General features: G+C 41.7%; 1 protein-coding gene across 1 annotated transcript in view; it reads right to left on the bottom strand.

The window, feature by feature from the left end:
* ZNF239 (zinc finger protein 239) overlaps positions 1-18,820 on the bottom strand; it is a 24,192-nt gene extending 5,372 nt beyond the window's left edge. Inside the window, exons 1-2 of the mRNA XM_008589142.1 lie at positions 18,768-18,820; positions 17,846-17,887 (exon numbers count right to left, since the gene is read on the bottom strand). The gene's annotated coding sequence lies outside the window, so the exon portion shown is untranslated. The remainder of the gene's footprint in view (positions 1-17,845; positions 17,888-18,767) is intronic.
* Between the last annotated feature and the right edge of the window lie 949 nt (positions 18,821-19,769).

Below are 19,769 nucleotides of genomic sequence, written 5' to 3'. Positions count from 1 at the left end.
GGGGGGGGGGGGGGGGAGACCATAATCATAATATACTACTTGACTCTACAGTGAACAATAATTACAAAGTCAAAGCAATGTAAGCATTAATTACTGATATGACTCTGACAAACTCTTAGGAAGATGAACATGTTGGGAGAAGTAATGTAAAAAAGCTATATCATCATCTATGATATGAAAAAATCAACAGAAAATATCAAATACTGATAGAGAAACAGCAGTATACCACCACATAATAAATTCAAATTACAACAATTCTGAGGTACCACCTTCCACCTGTTACACCAGCATGAAAGCTGAAGTCCGAAGACACACATTGTTCATGAGTGTAAATCATTATCACCATCATGAAGACACACATTTTGATAATTATCTATCAAAACCACAAATGTGTGCACTCAGCATTCCTGCTTGGAGGCTTTACTCTTCAGATTCCCAGGCATAATTGTGAAATGATATTTATATGAGATTACTTACAGCAGATGGTCTGTAAAAACCAATGGCCAGAATGTGGGTAGACAAGAGTAACGGGCATGAAAGAAACTTCATCATGCACTTTCCACACTTCTTAAAATAATTTTAAAAATGCATTTGAATGCACTATTCTTCAAAAGAGAGAGAGGGAGAGAGAAAAGGAATAACTGTATAAGTATATTGTTTGGATCCATCAAGACAGACCCAGTAAGGAACAGCTGAAAGGATTAAAACTGAGTGCCTTTGAGCAGACACCTTGTGGCCCAAAGAGCAGGAGAGTAGAGTGAATGTGGAGTATGCATGGTGCAAATGTACTTCACAGGGCCTGGTTTTCCAAAGCTTTGCAATTTCAAATATTGACCTTGCAAAGGACAGGAAATTTTCCCCAGGCAATAAAGTCTCTGTTGTAAGATAAAGAACTGTAACACAGCAAGGTTGCTGGCTCAAAGACAGACAGGTTACTGATTGATATGTAAAGATACTGGGAAGTTGCTGTAAGAAGAGAATGTTTGCTAAAATCAAGCTTTTGTTAGTGGATCAACTCAATTGCATGTTACCAGCTTCTATTTTTAAAACTTGTTAAACTGTACTTAGCAAAAACCCCACCTATGTTCTCTTCCTGTAACTTGCTGGTCTGGAGAATAAATACAGGAAGAGAACCCCAATTCGTGGTTAATTTCCCAAATGGAAGGAATGCCTCTCTCTTGAGGGTTCTGGGAGATTAACCCTGGGGCTTCTCACTGCTTAGAAGAAATGGGCTTTGAGTAATCTTTGGCGGCTCCATCACCCAGGGGAAAAGGGGTGACAAATCCATGGGAGGCAAAGCAAAAAGTGAACAGTTTTTATTATAAGCCTTTCCATACAATTTGCTTTACCTAGGTTAATGTATCACTTTGCAAATGTTAAAAGTAATGGCAAAAAGAAAAAGTGCAGTTTTGATCAGTTAAATCAAAAGGTGGGCCAAAATTAGCAAATGGTCAAAGGTTATTGCTTCAACATCCTCATTTTACAATACTTGAAAATGCTAGGGGCTGCAGAAATTATAGGTGTATGAAAATCAATGGGGAAGAAATTTTACTGATGGTAGGTTTTTTATAAGGAGTAATAAAACTTTGTGATATTAGGCTTTTAAGAAAATATTTACAATAATATGAAGTGTGAGTGTGTGACATTAGGAGAAAATGTTGACATGAGAAAAGGGGTCATGGGCTTGACCCCTATACTGGTCAGTCACCCAAGAAAAAAAGAGATAAGGGGTCCTTTTGTAGTGGGTTAACATGACATAAAAAAGCTAACACATACCACAGTAGAACAGCAAAATGAAAAATACATACAGTATAATCTCAAAAATTTAATACATTTGTAATAATACACATAGAGTACACAGAAAAAAATAAGACACAAACTATTAGTGATTTCATTTCATATTACACTTGTATTGATTGAATTGAGACATGAAACAAAAATGTTGGACAACTATGTTCAATTTTATATCAATAAAAATGGAGACCTAGAGCACAGTTTGAAACTGGAAGTCCATATCCTACTTCTTCCCACTGTTCTTTCCAGATGTGCCCTGTGTTCTAGCAACATTCCTCCTTCCGAGTCTCTGGGTCTCCCTTTGCACAGTTCCCCCTGCATGGAAGATTCTTTCCCTCCCCAGTCTGCTGTTTAAACTCTTACTCTTTTAGCTCTCAGTTTAAATGTCACTTCAGAGGCTTTCCCTGAAACTCTTAATGATACGCACACTACCCTCATCCCATCACATACCTTCATTCTCTCAGAGTGCTCTTCTATCCTTTGTAGGACGTGTAGAATTTATAGTAATATGTTGTCCTTACTTAATATTGCTTGCATAGGCCCGGCCAGTTAGTTCACTTGGTTAGAGCCAGTTATAACACCAAGGTCAAAAGTTCAGATCCCCGTAACAGCCAGCCGCCACATATAAGTACTTCTGGTACAAAAAGCTGTAAAAATTATTTCTTTTCTGCTAAACTCTGCAGTAGTCAATCATTAAATATTGACCATGTACACACAGCAATGGAAGTATTAGATACATTGCTTTCCCTCCAGGAACCTGGCTGGAAACAAGGAAAATAAATCAGACTCACAGATCTAATGGTTAAAAGCATACAAAACATTATGTAATCTGAGACTATGAGATAAAAATGGAAATTTCTGAGAAGGAGGTAGTCAAGTAGAAGGGATGGTCAAAGGTCTCACAAAGATAATGCATTTCAGATAAAAAAAATTTTTTTTTTTGTCTTTTTTTGTGACCGGTAATGGGATCGCAACCCTCAGTGTCGCGCCCGTACCGCGACCGGCAATGGGATCGCAACCCTCGGTGTCGCACCCGCACCACACTCAACCAGTGAGCGGACCAGTCTCTATATGGGATCCGAACCCTCAGTGGGAGCGCCGCTGCGCTCCCAAGCGCCGCACTCTACAGAGTGCGCCACCGGGCCAGCCCAGATAAAATTTTAAAGGACAAAATTAGTCAGGAATCAGAACATGGTATAATCAAGGTTCCAGAGGAAGGAGCCATGGAGGACCTCAGGAAAACAGACTCAGTTGGACAGGAGGGTAAACGTGGGGGCAGCAGAAAACCACGCTCTATAGCGAAGACCAGGGTACGAAGGGCCTTGGAAGCCAGGCAGCAAGTTTAGGGGCTGTACACCAGTGACTAAGGGTAATTCTGTTTTTTGTTTATTTGTTTGTTTTAATCCAAAGAGTGATATAGTAATTTATGTGTTTGAGACAGGTCTACTTGCAACATCTAACTTGAGCTTGAAAAACGATGTCAACAATCTGGCTATTTTTTGCCATAATTCAAATATTAAATGGACACATTTTAAGGTGTTATCTCTGGAACTGATGAGTGTTACTAAATTTAAAAGAAGTTAGAGTCAGGTAAGAATTGGTGAGAAATTCATAGGTATTGAAGATGGGGAGAAACTTAATAATGGCCCATTTCTAAACTAGGGGACTGGAAGAACTTTAACACTGACAAAAGTGGGAATATAGGAAAGGAAGTTAAGAAGGAAAAGAATTTTTAAAATTCTCAACACATTGAATTTGAAGTAGTGTTGAATATTCAAGTGTACACAGGAATAGAGATTAATAGAAAGGTCAGGAAATGAAGACATTGGGGTGATCAAAATAGAAAGGAGAGTTGAAGCCATTAAGTATGCAGTAGCTCTTTGAACAAGTGTACATATACAGCATGTTGCTTGGATTGAGTGTCCCCCCAAAACTTGACCCCCACTATGACAGTGTACAGAGAATGGGAAGCCCAATTATGGTAACTGAAAGGTGGGGCCTTGAAGAAATGATTAGATTGTAGGACCATGTTATAGTGAAGGGATTAAAAATGGCGGTCCTGGGTATGGTTTTGAGGGCTTTAAAAGGAGAGTGAATGAGGAGGATAGTCTTTCTGCTCCACCATATTTGTCACTAAGGCTCTCAACAAATGTGTTTCCTGGACTTTGGACTTCCCAGCCTCAGAAACTGTAAGCAATAAATTTCATTTTTAAAAATAAATCACCTAGTTCTGTGTATCTTGTTATAAGCAACAGAAAGGGACTAATATAGCATGCATTCCCAACAACGAGGGCAATGCTGGTCCTCAGGAGAACTGGTTCTTGGGGGTGGGGGGAAGGGGGGAAAAATCTTACACAATACACCTGTTTGTGGCCCACAGAAACTTAATCCTACCTAGTGAAATCTTATTCCTTAGTATTTAACTTCTCTAAAGGAGAAATTTAATTTAATTTGTCTCCTTTTGGTGGGGGGAGAGTGATGATAAAAAAGAATACTGATGTACAGTGTACAGTAATTGAAAAGCAGAGAGCACTTTGGGATTTCCAAAGTTAGAGGAAAGACAGACAAGCCAGTGAATGCACAGAGAAAAAGAATGAGAGAAGCTGGAGGAACAGGAAAACTACACTTCCACACAAGGGAAAGAATTTCAAGAGAAGGCCAACAGTATGAAACCACCAGTAAAACCGATAACAGTAAATATTCTGAAAGGGATAAAAGTTCAGCGGTGACCTCCAAGTGAGCGATTGTGGTACAAGGACAGAGCACAGCACTGGGTTTGCTTAAAGAAAGTGGAAATGCACAACTCCTGCCACCTGCTTACCAGCCTTCAGGAGAGAGAACCAGGGCTGTCACGGGGACCCAGGCAGGAAAATCCCTGGAAGCCACCATGCTTTTCAGTCATTTTTGTAGAATGTCTGCATTCTACAAAATTGTCATACAAAATGGCAATTTCACATGGTTAAGCTAGTTAGGTACACACAAATCTTCCCATCTAATTAAAATTCTTTATCAACATGTTTTTAATGGCTATATATTTTTCTTTTCTGTAATCCACAATACTTTGTCTGACTAATCTTTTTGATAAATTTAGTAAATAATTTTTTCACTTTTAAATACTTCTATAATGACTCTGTTCACGATTTTCAGTTGGAGTTCCTGATTGTTTCCTTAGGACAGACACCTAAAAATTAATTCCTACATCTGAAAATGTTTAAGGCTCTTAGATTCAAGCAATTATACCCTTATCTATCTCTAGGGTATGAGAATGTCTCACCACAAGTTTTGATCATTTTCAGGAGGGGAGATGCATGAATTACTGAATGTGTAAGGAAAGAAACAATGGAAATTGGATCACAAGGTAGAGGGATATTCAATGAAAATAAAGCTCAAGCAAATATGATACAAGACCAATGTGGAAAAACGTGGGAAAAGATAAGAGTACAGATAAGGAGGCAACGTGAACGGGAAAGACACAACTTCCTGCAGAGGTAGAAGGGAGGATAAGTGACTAGGGCCAGGTGGAGGAGTATACAGAAAGTACCCAGAAGTCCCCACTACCTGTAGAGACCAGAGAACCTCAGAGAACTCCAGGAACACTGACAAAGACACTGCTCTGTCATGGATTAGCCTGGGCTTGTAACCTGCCACGATGTCTGATGCTCTTTGGAGTTCATTCTCCATTATATAATGATCATTTTGCTCCAACTGAGAGATTGTATCTGGGAAACACACAGGGATTGGATGATTGTGCAGAAAGCAAAATCAGTCCCAAGCCCTGGCTTATCAGAGATGGAACAGGGATGGTTTCTGAAACAACCCAGTAAAGCTACCATTCTCCCCAATTCTTACCAAGTAAAGTTCTTTAGTGGCTTAGAATAGTCAAAAAACATCCTTTTGTGCCAAAAAGGAGTTAGGAAACAAAGGCTCCAATGGGTTGGTGTCCAGGTTCATGTGTTCTTAAACTGCTGAGACCAAGTTCCTGTGGTTTTCCAGCATCACAGCTCTGTTGAGCTTCCTCTGAGCAGGGTCCAGGCCACCCCACTCCTCCTTGGTGAAGTCCACAGAGACATCCTTGAATGTTATTGGTTCCTAAAACATTAAGCACATTCCTCCTCAACCGACAACCATCTGCACAAGAGCCCTGGAAGGAGGTGCAGGTGGCAGCACTAGAAAAGGTGAGAAGGACATAGAAGAAGTTTGCAGTGCAGGATCTGAGTAAGTCAAGCTTTGTTGGAAACCTTTCCTTTCTCCTCTACATTGTTACTTCTGTCCAAATCGTTCCCTCCTGCCCACAACCCACCCCAGCTCAAGCTGTAAGCAATCGAATCTTCCCTTGTCACCACCCACCATTATCCTGACAACCTCAATGCTGCGAGAACAATCGGCCCAACACTCTGACCTCACATTTCTTTACCTCCATAGTGCCAATGATCTCTGACTCATTTCATCAAGCCCAGTGACCATGATCATAGCTATTTACTGCTTAGACCCTCTGCTCTTGAAATATTAATCTTTCAACATCCTACACCTTAAAACATCTTCCTGTTCCTCCTCCCCTCCCTCTTCCCTTACACTTGCTTTATCAAGATGACCACCCTCTAATTTTTCCTCTTTTTCTTTCTCTCGGTCAAAGCACAATTCTGATTAAGTTTTTCCCTAGCCATATCAATTGTGTCCTTTCTTCTTCTAAGCTAAGTAGCTGAATATTACTGGGGGAAAAAAAAAGGCACTTATAAACATAACCATAAAATATTTCCCTTAGGCATCTCACCTAGTCCCTTGGTTTAAATACCATCAACTGTAGACAGCACTAACATTTATAAAGCAGATGTATTTCACAGGGCCTAGCTCCCAAAGCCCTGTAGTTTCAGGTTTAGCCTAACCTTTTAAAATTACATATAGAAATGTTAACCTTGCAAAAGACAGGTAACTTTCCCTAGGCTAAAGTCCCTGATATAGATAAAGAATTGTAACATAGCAAAGTTGCTGGCTCAAGGACAGACAAATTACTTGACTGTTATGTAAACATACTAAGGAAACTGCTGTAGGGAAAGAAAACGTTTGCTAAGAACAAGCTTTTGTTGGTGGATTGACTTAACCTTTTGCAAATTGCATTACGGAATGTCACTTTGTTATTTCACTGATGTTACCAGCTTCTGTTGTTAAACTATACTTAGCCATAACTCCACTTATGTTCCTTTTCTGTAATTTCATGGTCTGGAGAATAAAAATGGGGAGAGAACCCCAGTTTGTGGTTAATTTCCCAAGGAAGGAATGTCTCTCTCTTGAGGATTCCAGGAAATTAACCCCTTTGGGTTCTCTCACTGCTCAGAAGAAATGGGCGTTGAGTAATCCTTTTTGCATCTCTGTAATCCTGTGTGAGGCAAAGCAACAATCAACTGCCAAATATTCACCTCTAGCCCTTGCCTTTCCACCTACCATCTACACTGGGATGTCTAAAAGGCACTTAAAACCTCACAGGCCCTCACGGAACGCTTGTCCCCAACAATCCCCATCACCTGCTCTTCCCTGGTATCCCTGTTTTAATAAACAGCACATGACCCACCCAACTGCTCAAACCCAAGTCCTAGGAATCATTTTGGTCCTCTTCCTTACATTTCCCTCATCACGAAGTCCTAGCACCACTACCTCTGGCACACCTGAGTCTACCTGATCTCTCCTCTTTCCACTGTTACTGCCACAGTCCTGGTCGTCACCATCTCCACCTGCACCAACCTCCTAACTGGTCTCTCTGCTTCTCCTCTTGATCTCTGCACAGTGAGAGTTGCACACAGCAGCCAGGGTGACCTTTTAAAACACAAACCAAGTCGGACACAAAATCCTCCAAAGGCTTTTCAATGGACATGGAGTAAAATGCAGACTCCTCACCCCGACCTGCAAGGCTCTGTAGACCTGGTTCCTGTCATCTCTCTAACCTCAGTCTGACTTGCTCCTCACTCACGAGCCCCAGGGATGCTGCAGGTCCTTGAACCTCATCAAACTGGTTCTCCACTTAGGACCTTTGCACCAGCTGTCCCCTCTGTCCAGAATTTTCTTTCTCCACATCCTTGCATGCCTGGTTCCTTATCACTCAGGCCTCAGCCCACTGTCCCCTCTTCAGAGAAGCATTTCCTTGACTGTCTAATCCACAGTAGCTATCACTCTCGGGGTTTTAATTTCTTCATACTACCCATGCCTTGCCTCATTCCCATGTTTATTCATTTACTTTCTCGTCTACTGTGCTGCCTGCTTTTCTCCACTAAGGTCTAAGTTCCCGGAGAGTGGACAGGCTGTTTCACTTGCTTGCTACACATCCCCAAAGCCCCAAGCAGCGCTGCTCCATAAACAGAGTGCAAGTATTGACTCAGTTAACTTCAGTGAGTCTGACTCCCTTGAGTTCTGTCTCATGGAATAACACCTTTCTCAAACTGCCTGTGGTGAAAAACCAGTTTGTTGTGTATGTGTGTGTGTTTGGGCGGCTGGCCAGTATGGAGATCCAAACCCTTGACCCTGATATTGTCAGCACCATGCTCTCCCAGGTGAGCTAACCAGCCAGCCCTGATATATGTGTGTGTGTGTTTAACAAACACTCTCAATTTCAGTACTTATGCCTACATGGTTCATGGGTTGGCTGTTCATGACCAGTCCCTAGGCCACACTTTGGGAAACAGAGTGACAGACTATATAAAAAATAAGAGCCAAATGAAGCCCAAAGTTCAATTATGGGCCAGGGAAGTACCCAGAACCTTCAGAAGGCAGGGGTGTCTCATGAAGTGGATTAGCTAAGACAGCTTTGGCCTGAGCTTAAGAGGCACCACTCTCACATTCCTCGGGGAAACTGAGGACAAGCAGGCCTGCCCTGAAGGAGTGTCATGACTCATTCAACTACTGACCAGTGGAGAAGGCACCAAGGAGGGAGAGCAGCAACACTCCCCCAGCTCTCCCTTCAAGGTGACCAGTTTCTCTCTGCCTGAGGAAGGGAGGGAAAGGCCAGCCACAGAGCCTGTGCATGGGGGACAAGGAAGCAGAAGTGGAGGGCACTGCTGCAGACAGTGCTACCCTCCAGTCTTGCCAGGCACGGCTGAGCGAGCGTCCAGCAAGGGTCAGCCACTCCTCCCAACCAGGCCTCTCTTTGCACCTCAGAGAAGAAGGCTTCTTCCTGTCCCAGGCTAATCTCCCCTGTGCGCTCCACAGTCCCTCTGCTCTCTTCCGAGACTCAAGCCCATCAGTGATCTCTTCTCCCTTTATTTGTCCATCTTCCACTCAGTTGTCTGGACTGTCCAAGCCCCCTTCTCTATCTCAGCACTACTCAGACCACTTCAGATCTGACCAATTCCACCTCCCAAATGTCCCTCCAGTGTGTTCCTAGACCACAAGAACTCCCTACCAAGTCTTCATAGTACAAGTCATGTCTTCCTTCAAGCCATAGATGGGACAATCAGTTGTTAATTTTTTTAACATCCTGCACGTAATAGGGGGGCAGGGGGAGATTCCATGCCAAGAATGGAAAGAATATGTTGATGGACCACTAACTTTGAAAATTCCAGGAAGATAAACGCAACAAGAGCAGGACAAATAAGAGGAGTCATTGTGACAGGGGAAGGGAGAAAGGGAAAGAAAACAGTGCTCCTGTTAAAGCAAGATGAAGCTGGGACTGAAAGAACCTGAATGACTGCAGTGCACTGAACGGCCCCCAAAGTCATTAAAGCTTGATCCCCACTGTAACTGTTGAGGGTGAGAAATCCTATTACGGTAATTAAAAGGTGGGACCTTAAAGAGGTGATTGGATTCTGATGACCATGCTCTAATGAACTGATTAATAATGGTAGTCGTGGGAGAGGTTCTGAGGGCTTTAAAAGGAGGGCAGATGATAGTCTCTCTCCTCTGCTATTTTCTGCCATGAGACACCTGCATTGCTGTAAAGCCATGACCAAAGAAGACCCTCACCAGATGTGTCCCCTGGACTTGGGACTTCCCAGCTTCTGAAATTGTAAGCAATAAATTTCGTTTTCTTACAAATTACCTTGTCCCAGGTATTTTGTTATCAGCAATAGAAACAGACAATGCAATGATGAATAGTCTCCCCTGGTACAAAGAAAACACTCAGGAAGGACTGGTGGAATAAAGTCGTTTCTTTAAATTCAAAAATTATCATTTAACATATACCAGAATCTCAAGTTTTACTATACTAGCAATCCCCAACTGTATCAGCAGTGAATAAATAATCATCAGGGAACAGGTAGAAGAGAAGGAAGGAAAAGACATTGAACATAAGCTCTTACTCATGTTAATCTCTCTTGCAGTCGAAGTCCTCAATTACGTTTCAAGGCACAGAGATGCCATGCTCTCTGTACCGAGGCAGCTTCTGTCCTCTAAACAAGCAGATTTTTACAAGAGCTCATGGTCTCTTCCTATGTACGTGAAAACTGTATTTGCCAAGCAAAAAGATGGCCTTTGCTGGTGGCATTAAGAACCCATTTTTCCCCTTAAAATTCAGCCTGATATTTTATTCAAATAACTTGTGGTATGAAGTCCTGTTTAGTTATGGAGGAAGAACAGCCTGGAGTTAGACAACACGGGCTTACTCTGGCTCTACTGCTCTCTGCAGCTAAGGGCAGGGCATGTCCTTCCACTCCCCGAGTTGGAGCTTGCCTCTGCCTCTGGAAAATGCCAGCACAGGGATGGGAGGTGTTGGGCTGACCCCTTCCAGCTCAAACGCTTGACGAGTCTAAGCGTCAATACTGAGGTAACTTTCCACAAACGATTTTATGAAGTCAAATGAGAAAACATTTTTTAAAAAGTGCTACCTTCATTTAGAGGAGTGACGTCATCAAGATGGCAGAATAGACAATTCCCAGTGTCCCACACTTCCAGAAGTAACCAGTTGGCAGCTATTAAAAAGCAAAGACTGCCAAGCTGGAACGGATGGAGCTGGGGGAGGGGAGGTGGAGAGATATAGGGATGGTGCCTGTTATTCTGAGCCAGCCTGGTATGGAGGTGGGGACTACCTGTCACACAAGCTGGAAAAAGCTGCAGTGGCACCCTCTGAGTAAACCTGCTTGGAGTCTACAGGGGAGAGGAGGGCTTTGGAGCACACCATACCAACCCACAGGCCATAAAGTCCACTGGCAGGATTCCCATGGCCTGTGTAGGAGCAGATGGCTGCAACCAACTGGAGAGGACAGCTGTGTACAGCTTTTGTCCCATGGGAAGCAGCTGGAGCGTGGGCAAAAGGCTGGCCCACTGGGGGAACACTGGGTGCAGCATGGGCAGCTGGTCTAAGAGGAAATTGGTCAGGGCAACAGAACTGCAGGGGGCTCAATCTGCAGGAAAGATCCTGTCCCAGGCCAGAATTTCCACACAGCCCAGACCCAGAAGTGATTAACAATCCTCATAAAGAGCCTTCCTCAGAGAACCAGCAGCACATAGCAGTCTCCTCAAATACCTAGACATCAACATAAAGATACAAAGAAAGAACAGAGAAATATGTTACCACCAAAGGAAACAAACAAGGCACAAGCAATGGATGCAGAGGAACGGCAGATCTACGAAATGTCTGACAAAGAATTCAGAATGACTCTCTTAAGGATGTTCAGGGAGTTATAAGAAAATACACAGAGAAGATAAAATTATATCTGGAAATTAATTCAGGAGCAGAATGAGAAATGTGACAAAGGAATAGAATCAATTAAAAAAAATTTCCAGAAATAAAGAATACATTATCTGAACTGAAAAGCCTGGCAGAAAGCTCCAACAGCAGACTTAATCAAATGGAGGAAAGACTCAGCGGACCCAAAGATAAGATACATGAAATTATCCAATCAGAGGAGCAAAAAGAAAAAAGACTAAGAAAAAATGAAACAGAAATACAGCAAATATGCGACTCCCTCAAGCAAAATAACCTCTGCATCACTGGCATACCTGAATAAGAGGAAAAAGGAAGAAATGCAAAAAGCATATTCAAGAAAATGATGGCTGAAAATTTCCCAAGTATGGAGAAAGATGACAGCATCCAGGTACAGGAAGTTCAAACGTCACCAGTCAAATTCAAGCCAAGGAAGAAAAACCCAGGGCACATCATAATCAAATTATCACAAACCAAACACAAAGAGAGAATACTGAAAGCAGCAAGAGAAAAGAAAAACCCGTCTCTTAACGGGTTTCTCAGTAGAAACCCTACAGGCCAGAAGAGAACAGGATGATATATTCAGGGTGCTGAAGGAAAAAGACTGTCAGCCAAGAGTTCTGTATCCAGCAAAACTAACCTTCAATATGAATGAGAAATAGTCTTTCCCAGACAAACAAAAGCTAAAAATTTCATCAACACTAAACCTGCCTTACAAGAAATGCTAAAAGGAATTCTTATATCTGAAAGAAGACGATGCTAAGTAGCAGCAAGAAAACATTGGAAAGAACATAACTCATTAGTAATGTAAGTTCAAAGACAACCTCACAATACTCCAATGTTGTTGAATAAACCGTTTATATCCTTGGTATGAAGACTAAGGGACAAACCTAACAAGACACCTACAAATACAACAACCATATAAGAGATAGGTAATATTAAAACATATATCTTGGAACAACAAATTGTCAAAAAGTGGAGCAGAATGATGCAGTATAGAATTGGCTTTGTTTTTTTCCTTAGATATCAAAGTTAAATTGTTATTAGTCTAACAAAAGCTAACTATAACATGGTTTTTGTAAGCCTCATGGTAACCATAACTCAAAAATTTAGAAGAGACATACTAAAAATAAATATCAAGAAAGTAAAGTGTAAAGCTGGAGAAAATCACTCAATCGAGGAGGGAATATTACAAACTCATTCTATGAGGCCAGCATTACCCTCATACTAAAACCAGAAAAAGACACACAAAAAAGAGAAAACTACAGACCAATATCCCTGATGAACACAGACACAATAATCCTCAAGAAAATACTAGCAAACAGAATGCAGCAACACATTAAAAGGATGATACACCATGATCAAGTGGAAATCATCCCAGGGATGCAAGGATAGTTCAGCATATGCAAATCTATAACCGAGATACATCACATCAACAGAATAAAGGGAAAAAAACCCATATGATCGTTTCAACAGATGCAGGAATACCCCACTTTTATCAAAGGACAGATCACTCAAACAAAAAATTAACCAGGAAACATGAGAATTAATCTCTACTATAGGCTGACGTGACTTAACAGATACATACAGAACATTTCACCCAATAGCTGCAGAACACACATTCTTCTCAGTGGCACATGGGACATTATTTAGAATAGACCATATGTTAGGTCACAAAACAAATCTCAACAAATTTTTAAAAACTGAAATAATATCAACTACCTTGTCTGACCACAAGGGAATAAAACTAGAAATCCACAACAAAAGGGACACTAGAAAACTTACAAATACATAGATATTAAACAATATGCTCCTAAACAGTGAATGAGTCAAAGAAGAAATTAACAAGGAACCAGGAAAACGTGAACAAACCAAACCCCAAATCAGTAGAGAGAAATAACAAAGATCAGAGCAGAAATAAATGAATTAAAATTTTAAAAAAACAATACAAAAGATTGATGAAACAAAGAGTTGGCTTTTCAAAAAGATAAATAAAATTGGTAAACCTTTAGCTACACTAATGAAGATAAAAAAGGCTCAAATAAAATCAGAAATGACAAAAGGGGACATTACAACTGATACCACAGAAATACAAATGATCATAAAAGACTACTACAAACAACTATATGTGAGCAAACTGGAAAACCCAGAAGAAATGGATAAATTCCCAGACACATACAGCTTACCAAGGTTAAGTCATGAAAAAACCAGAAAACCTAAACAGGCTAATAATGAGTAATGAGATTGAAGCAGTAATAAGAAGTCTCCCAACAAAGAAAACTCCAGGACCAGATGTCTTCACTGCTGAATTCTACCAAACACCTAAAGAATAGTACCAATTCTCAAACTCCTCCAAAAAACTGAAGAGGAGGGAATATTACAAACTCATTCTATGAGGCCAGCATTACCCTCATACTAAAACCAGAAAAAGACACACAAGAAAGAGAAAACTACAGACCAATATCCCTGATGAACACAGACACAATAATCCTCAAGAAAATACTAGCAAACAGAATGCAGCAACACATTAAAAGGATGATACACCACGATCAAGTGGAAATCATCCCAGGGATGCAAGGGTAGTTCAGCATATGCAAATCTATAACCGAGATACATCACATCAACAGAATAAAGGGAAAAAAAACCCATATGATCGTTTCAACAGATGCAGGAAAAGCATCTGGTAAAATCCAACCCTCTTCATGATAAAAGCACTCAACAAATAAGTTATAGAAGGAATGTACCTCAACACAATAAAGGCCACCTACAACAAACCCACGGCCAATACCACATTGAATGTACAAAAATTGGAGGCTTTTCCTCTAAGATCTGGAACAAGACAAGGATGCCCACTTTCTCCACTCTTATCCAACATAGTATTAGAAGTTCTAGCCTGTGCAGTAAGGCAAGGGAAAGCAATAAAGGGCATTCAAATTGGACAGGAGGAAGTCAGGCTATCCCTATTTGCAGATGACATGATCCTATACATGGAAAACCCTAAAGACTCCATCAAAAAACTATTGGAATAAATGAATTCAGTAAAGTGGCAGGAAACAAAATCACACACAAAAATCAATAGCCTTTCTATATGCCAACAATGAAACAGCTGAAGAAGAAATCAAGAAAGGAATCCCATTCACAGTATCTACCAAAAAAGTGAAATACCTAGGAGTAAATTTAACTAAGGAGGTGAAAGACCTCTACAAAGAGAACTATAAAACAGTGATAGAAAAAACTGAAGACACAAATAAATGGAAAGATATCCCAAGTTCAAGGGTTGGAAGAATTAACATCATCAAAATTTACATATTACCCAAAGCAATCTACACATTCAATGCAATCCCTGTGAAAATACAAATGACACTCTTCACAGAAATAGAAAAAAAAAAAAAAGATCTTAAAACTTGTATGGACCAAAAAAGACCCAGAATAGCCAAAGTAATCCTGAACAAAAGGAACAAAGTGGAGACATCACACTTCCTGACTTCAAAATATACTATAAAGCTATAGTAACCAAAACAGCATGATAGTGGCATTAAAAACAGACAAATCAACCAGTGGAATAGAATAGAGAGCTCTGAAATAAACCCACACATTTACAGTCAACTGATTTCAACAAAGGTGCCAAAAATATACAATGGGGAAAGAACAGCCTCTTCAACAAACGGTGTTGGGAAAACTGGATAGCCACATGCAGAAGATTGAAACTAGACCTCTATTTCTCACCACATACAAAAATCAACTCAAAACAGATCAAAGACCTAAATTTAAGACCCAAAGCTATGAAACTACTAGAAGAAAACATAGGGGAAATGCTACAGGAAATGGGAGTGGGTAGTGCTTTTTTGAGCAAGACTACAAAGGCACAGGCAACTAAGGCAAAAATACATAAATGGGACTACATCAAACTAAAAAGCTTCTGCACAGCAAGGAACACTATCAACAAAATGAAGGGACAACCAAAAGGATGGGAGAAAGTTTTTACCAACTACACATCAGACAAGGGGCTGACATCCAGAACATACAAGGAACTTAAACTACTCAACAGCCAAAAAAAAAAAAGTACAAAAACCCAATTAAAAAATGGGCAGAGGACCTGAACAGACATTTCTTAAAAGATATATAAATAGCCAACAGGCATATGAAAAAATGTTCAATGTCACGAACCATCAGAGAAAAGCAAATTAAAACCACCATGAGATATCATCTCAACCCAGTCAGAATGGCTATTATCAACAACAGAAAAAATAACAGATGCTGCCGAGGATGCAGAGAAAAAGGAACTCTCCTGTACTGCTCTTGGGAGTGTAAATTGGTAGAGCCACTGTGGAAAACAGTATGGAGGTTCCTCAGAGAAATGAAACAGATCTACCTCACCACCCAGCTATCACACTACTGGGTATATGTTTGGTATATATTTCAAGGGAAATGAAATCAATATATCTAAAAGACACCTGCACTCCAATGTTCACAGCAGCACTACTCACAATAGCTAAGAGATGGCATCAACCTAAATGTCCAACAACGGATAAAAAAATATGTGGTCTATATATACAACGGAACACTACTCAGTTATTAAAAAAAAGATATCCTATCATTTGCAGCAACACGGATGGAAATGGAAACCATCATATTAAGTGAAGTAAGTCAAGCACAAAAGACAAATGCCACATGATAGATGTCACTCATATGTGAAATCTAAAAAAACCCCAAAAAACAAAAAAGTGGTTCTCATAGAAGTAGAAAGTGGAATAATGGTTACCAGACGCTGGAGGATGGAGGAAGGAGGAAAAGTGGTGGACTAATATGTACAAAACTGTGCTATCTACCCAAAATGAATTATTGTGCAGTATATGCACGTATTGAAACAACACGCTGTATGTACCCCACAACTGTGTATAAATAAATGTTAAAAAATATATACTTTACATATTAAAAAATTTTTTTCCATTTACCTGACTACTAGTAAATTTGAGCATTTTGTCATATGCATTTGGCCATTTGAATTTTGTCATCCGTGAACTGCACTTTAATGTCAATATTCAATTTTTTTTTACTGGGTTTCTTTGTTTCTTTTTCTTTTTTTTTTTTTACTGATTTTCAAAAGTTCCTTATATAGCTTGAGAATTAGCTCTTTCTCTCATGCATCATATATTTTCCTTCAGTTTATCTTCTGACTTAGTTAATTATCATTTTGTTGTTGTTGTAATGCAGCTATTTACAAAAATCTGTGTACTCTAATTTGCTGATATTTTACCTTTTGGTTTCTGAATTTCATGATGTGCTTATAAAACTCCAAGACTATCTATAATCTATACATATTCCTAAAGTGCTTTTGTTCCACTTTTTCAGTTTAACTTTTTTAATCCCTCAAGAATTTATTTTAGAATAAGTGAATTAGGAATCCAGCCTTATTGTTTTAATCCATTTTTAATTTATCTTTATTCCCTAATAAATTCTAATACACACACACAAAAAGCAATGTTACTTGGTAATTTAATTATTGTTTCAATTACATATGGAGAAGTGTTGCTGAAAGGGAGCAGAGCAAGCATAGCTTACAAGATGAATAACTCACCCTACCCCGCTTAGAGACACATCAAGTTTGCAGAGAGATATTTCACAAGAAATGCAATAAGTCTTTGGATGTCCAAAGATGAATGGGATAAAAAGGAGTGAAATTCTCCTCTCAGTACGTCTGGAGAGAAGACCTAGGAACCTTAATTCTTCGAAAAAACACCGCAGATAATTCTGATGCATATCCTGGTAGAGCAGCATTTCTGGGAGCGATTTTGTAACCACAGTGCTGCCTTTTAACAAATGTTCTCATGTTTTTAACTCTTTCGTGGTTAAAAAAATGATCACCATAAATATACATACTTTTTGTGTATGCATAATCTGTTCATCAAGGCGTAAACTCCTTGAAGAAAAGCACCATAGTTTATCATTCTGTTTTCCTGAGACCACTTAGCACTGGACAGAACATGCAAAAGCTTTGAATGACTCCATGTTAGTGAAATGTCAGGCAGAAAAAGGCAAGCTTTGAGAGGACCAGGCAAAGATGCTCTGTGGTCTTTCCATCAAAGAGCATAGTCCAGTGCTCTGAAGAGTGCACCAAATTCACGGATGCAGGGTGGAACAGTGAAAACTAACCTGGAAACTTAAGTTAGCAGATAACTGTGCAGAGCCTGGTAACATCATTTACTAGCTATATACCCTTAGTATCTTAACGTCCTTACACTAATATCTATAAAATACCACGTTTCACACTGAAGGTTGACAATAAAGAGGATTACAAGGCACGGTACAGAGACAGAACCTGACAACAGATGGGCGCTCAATGATCGCTGATGCCTACCTTTGTCCCAAGAAAGGTTACGTCTATTTTCAGAGATGGCATTTTAGGAGAAGAGAAACTCAACTCACCTGGAATTTGGTCATTTCCTCCACTCAGGGAAGGCCAGATTCCTGGGAAGGCCGAGTTAGGGAAAGGGAAAAAACCATGAAAATCAAGCCCACTTTGCAAGATGCAGACTAGCCTGTCCAGCAAGACTGTTACTCAGCTCCAACGACCGATCCCTTTTCAGTTAACCCTTCTCCAGCACTCTGTCTCTTGAGGTGCCTTTCCAGTCTCCCTATAGGGCTTTGGACCAAACAGGCCAAGTCTCCCCCAAAACCCATAAGGGTATGTAAATTCCGCGGCCCCCAGCTGCTCTAAGACGCTCTCATTTCCTCTGATTTTCCGATTTCTGCCTAAAGTTCTAGTTAGAGTGGGAGCTCTCGAGTGTTATGTGTCGCCTGTCGGGATAGATTTCAGCTGCCCAAGACGCCTTCCTCGACCTCATTCTCAGGGGCCCGTTTCTGGGGCGCAGAGGCTCCAATGCAACCTCTTTCAAGCGACCCTAGGTCCCTCCCAGGAGCTTCTCTCGGTCGCCAACGCCCACCGAAAACCTCCTGGGAATAAGACCACTCACTAGCGCGGCAAAGCCCGGTATGAGACACCACTAAGCCTCCAGGCCGGCGCAGCCCAGAGCTCCGTCAGGCGGGAGCAGGGGCCCTGGGAGCCGCGGCCGCCCAGCGGTAGAGACCGCCGGCCGCGGCGGGGCCGAGGACAGGACAGCTCGGCAACGCGGCAAGCGCGTAATCCCGACCGCCGGCCGCGGCGGGGCCGAGGACAGGACAGCTCGGCAACGCGGCAAGCGGACACATGTGCGGCCCTGGTCGTGCCCTCCCACAGCCACCGCGCCCTGCCTACGCATCCAGCTCTCGCGACGCCTCCCCCGCGGCGCACCCACATCCTGACCCCGGGACGCCGCTGCCAGCGGCACGGGCGCCCGACCCGTCTCACCTCCCACGTGGACTCCCCCACCTGGAAGCGCTGGATTCCGGATACCGACCCGCGCCGCCCCAAGGGCCACGAACTACAAGTCCCGGCAGGCCACGGGCGGGCACGCCCCTTCCGGCGCCAACTTCCGGCGCCGGCCTCGCGCTTCCAGTTGGCGGCGCTGAGGTCGATTTCCGTGTTCTTTGAGGGTAGCGACGAGTTCACGCTTCATCTTCCTGGTTTTTTATTACAAACGCATAAGAATTATTTTAGGAATAACCGTTAAAGTGTATTTTATTCGTTAAAATGCTACTGAGGGAGAAGGAGGTTAAATACCCCCATAATTTCGTCTTTACCTTTAAAAATATTCTGAAATGAATACCACTGGGCGTCTTCCATCTTCCCTCCGAAGTTGGTTCATCTAACATATTATTAGAGGGCCAGCTGTGTGCCAGGAGCTGTTCTAGACGCTTACACAAAAATCACTGCTCTCCTGGGTGTTAAATCTTTGTGGGGTGTTAGGTTCGGCCAGATGGAGAAAAGGGAGAGAGACCCAGCCAGGCGCCCCTTCAGCCAAGAAGCTTTACTCCACCAACGTGGGGGGAAGACTGAGTCAGATCAGTTCCTCCCAACAAAGGGAAGCAGGAGGTTTATAAGCCTTTGAGGGTTCTGGCACAGTAATGGGCAATTTCGAAATCAATAGTACGCAAGGCGATGGAGTTTGGATGTGTCCTCCCTTCCAGAACTCATGTGGAAATTTGATCCCCAATGTGGCAGTGTTGGAAACTAAGTCATGGGGGCGGATCCCTCATGAATGGATTAATGCTCTCCCTGGGGGAGGGGGGAGTAATGAGTGAGTTCTCGCTCTATTAGTTCCCGTGAGATTTCGTTGCTTAAAAGACCCTGGCACCTTCTCTCTCTTTCTTGCTTCCTCTCGCCATGTGATCTGCTTGTACCCTGGCTCCCTACCACTTTCCACCATGAGTAGAAGCAGCCTGAGGCCCGTGCCAGATGCAGCTGTCCCAG

Source organism: Galeopterus variegatus, unplaced genomic scaffold, assembly GCF_000696425.1.
Source record: "Galeopterus variegatus unplaced genomic scaffold, G_variegatus-3.0.2 Scaffold5248, whole genome shotgun sequence".
In the NCBI taxonomy this organism is placed as follows: domain Eukaryota; kingdom Metazoa; phylum Chordata; class Mammalia; order Dermoptera; family Cynocephalidae; genus Galeopterus; species Galeopterus variegatus.
Note: the sequence above shows the minus strand (reverse complement) of the source record. Positions and strands in the feature narration are given on the sequence as shown.